The sequence below is a fragment of the Piliocolobus tephrosceles genome, unplaced genomic scaffold, assembly GCF_002776525.5.
Source record: "Piliocolobus tephrosceles isolate RC106 unplaced genomic scaffold, ASM277652v3 unscaffolded_18726, whole genome shotgun sequence".
NCBI lineage: Eukaryota > Metazoa > Chordata > Mammalia > Primates > Cercopithecidae > Piliocolobus > Piliocolobus tephrosceles.
In genome coordinates this window covers 1,319-4,480 of record NW_022300672.1, presented here as the reverse complement: position 1 = coordinate 4,480, position 3,162 = coordinate 1,319, and the positions used below count along the sequence as shown (strand labels likewise).

General features: G+C 45.8%; 1 pseudogene; it reads left to right on the top strand.

Moving 5' to 3' along the window:
* Positions 1–401: 401 nt before the first annotated feature.
* On the top strand, positions 402–2,114 carry LOC111534058 (annotated as a pseudogene).
* Positions 2,115–3,162: the final 1,048 nt, after the last annotated feature.

Below are 3,162 nucleotides of genomic sequence, written 5' to 3'. Positions count from 1 at the left end.
GCTGGCAGTGGGTTCCGCCCCTGAAGTTATCTTTTGTTGGAGAGAGAATTCCGGAGGTGCCTGGTCCCTATCAGAATCCGACCCCTGAAGCTTCTAAGGAAGTATATGGCCAGATAAGACAGCACGTTGTGTGCTGAATACGTGTCCAGGTAAATAATTGTGCATAAGGGAGTATAGGATGAGGAGTATAGGATGAGGAAGGAAACGGGGTAGGACTCTGAGGCTGTGTTTCAAAATGAGAGGTAACATACAGGCAGTTTGTCTCAAAGTTGTATCTTGAGACCTGGAGCCAGGAGAGTAAAACATAAAGAAGAAAGAACAGTTTAAAATGCAGTTTGAAGACCCAAGGGGCCTTCGAGGTGCTTTAGGCCACTTGTCTTGGTCTCAGAATTGCTGCCACAATGGCCAGTCTGTCACAGGGGATTCAGCAACTAATGCAGGCTGAGAAGCAGGATGCCAAGAAGGTGTCTGATGCCCACAAAAGAAAGAACTGGAGGTCAGGGTGGGTGGATCATGAGGTCAGAAGATCAAGACCATCCTGGCTAACACGGTGAAACCCTGTTGCTACTAAAATACTAAAAATACAAAAATCAGCCAGGGGTGGTGGTACTGGGGGAAGCCACCTGACTTTTTCAATGTAGGTTCTTTCTATTTTCCATAAGTGTTGGCCAGCTGAGAAACAAAGAGAAACAGTAAAAACAGAGGAATGTTACAGCTGGGTCACCAGGGGTGACATCACATGTTGGTAGGACCGTGATGCCTGCCTGAACCTCAAAACCAGCAAGTTTTTATTAAGGGTTTCAAGAGGGGAGGGGGTGTACGAACAGGGAGTAGGTCCAAAATCACATGCCTCAAAGGGCAAAAAACAGAACTACTAATAAGGATCTAACAAAGATCACATGCTTCTGAGGGAACAGGACAAAAGGCAAAAGCAGAACTACTGATAAGAGTTCAACAAAGATCAGAAGGCAAAGGGCAAAAGCAGAACCACTGATAAGGGTCTATGTTCAGTGGTGCACATATTGTCTTGATAAATATCTTAAACAACAGAAAACAGGGTTCGAGAGCAGAGAACCGTTCTGACCACAAATTTACCAGGGTGGAGTTTCCCAACCCTAGTAAGCCTGAGGGTACTGCAGGAGACCAGGGTGTGTCTCAGTCTTTATTTCAACTGTATAAGACAGACACTCCCAGAGTGGCCGTTTATAGACCTCGCCCCAGGAATGCATTCCTTTCCCAGGGTATTAATATTAATATTCCTTGCTAGGAAAATAATTTAGCAATAGCTCTCCTACTTGCACATCCGTTTATAGGCTCTCTGCGAGAAGAAAAATATGGCTTTTTTTGCCCAACCCCACAGGCAGTCAGACCTTATGGTTGTCTTCCCTTGTTCCCTAAAAATCGCTGTTATTCTGTTCTTTTTCAAGGTGCACTGATTTCATATTGTTCAAACACACATGTTTTACAATCAATTTGTACAGTTAACACAATTATCACAGTGGTCCTGAGGTGACGTACATCCTCAGCTTACAAAGATAACAGGGTTAAGAGACTAAAGTAAAGACAGGCATAAGAAATTATAAAAGTATGATCTGGGAACTGATAAATGTCCGTGAAATCTTCACAATTTATTTTCCTCTGCCGTGGTTCCAGTCAGTCCCTGTGTTCGGGGTCTCTGATTTCCCGCAACATGGTGGCACGTGCCTGTAGTCCCAGCTACTCAGGAGGCTGAGGCAGAGAAGTGTTTGAACCTAGGAGGTAGAGGTTGCAGTAAGCTGAGATCACCACCACTACACTCCAGCCTGGGCCACAGAGCGAGACCCCATCTCAAAAAAAAAGAGAAAGAACTGGAGGCTGATGCAGGCCAAAGAAGCAGCTCAGGCTGAAATTGAACAGTACCACCTGCAGAGGGAGAAAGAGTTGAAGGCCAAGGAAGCTGTGGCACTGGGATCCATGGCACTGGCAGCACCGAAGTGGAGAAGGAGGCCCAGGAGAAGATGACCATCCTCCAGACCTACATTCCCCACAACAGGGATGAAGTCTGGGAAAACCTCCTGGCTTTTGTCTGTGACAGTCGGCCAGAAATCCATGAAAACTACCATATAAATGGATAGAAGAAGAAAGAAGCACCTGTCCTGTGGGTTGGCATTTTAGATGCCCTCGTGGAATATGAAGCTTTAGCACAGCTCTTGTTATATTCTTATGAAATGGTGAAGGGGGCCTGCCCCTCCATACATGCTGCTATTTCTCACAAGGTGGGGACAAGAGACTGAGAAAAGAAATAAGACACAGAGAAAAAGTATAGAGGAAGAAAAATGGGCCCAGGGGACCAGCACTCAGCAAGTGAGGGCCTGCACCAGCGCTGGTCTCTGAGTTCCTCAGTATTTATTGATCACTATCTCTATTACCTCGGTGAGGGTAATGTGGCAGGACTACAGGGTAATGGTGGGGAGAGGGTCAGCAGGAAAACATATGAGCAAAGGAATCTGTGTCATAAATAAGTTTAAGGAAAAGTGCTGTGTCTGGATGTGCACATAGGCCAGATTTATGTTTAACTTTACACAAACATCTCAGTGCAGTAAAGAGTGGCAGTATTGTCAATAGCATGTCTCATCTCCAGCCATGGGGCGGTTTTCTCCTATCTCAGTAAATAGAATGTACAGTCGGATTTTACACCAAGACATTCCATTCCCAGGGACGAGCAGGAGACAGATGCCTTCCTCTTATCTCAACTGCAAAGAGGCCTTCCTCTTTCACTAATCCTCCTCAACACAGACCCTTTACGGGTGCCGGGCTAAGGGACTGTAAAGTCTTTCCCTTCCCACGAGGCCATATCTCAGGCTGTCTCAGTGTGGGGAAACCTTGGAAAATGCCCAGGCTTTCTTGGACAGAGGTCCCTGCGGTTCTCTGCAGTGCATTGTCCGTGGTAATTGAGAATGGAGAATGGCGATCACTTTTGCCAAGTATACTGCCTGCAAACACATTTTTAACAAAGCACATCCTGCCCAGCCCTAAATCCATTAAACCTTGAGTCAACACAGCACATGTTTCTGTGAGCACAGGGTTGGTGCTAAGGTTACAGATTAACAGCATTTCCAAGCAGAAGAAGTTTTCTTAGTACAGATCAAAATGGAGTTTGTTATGTCGTCCTTTTTCTACCTG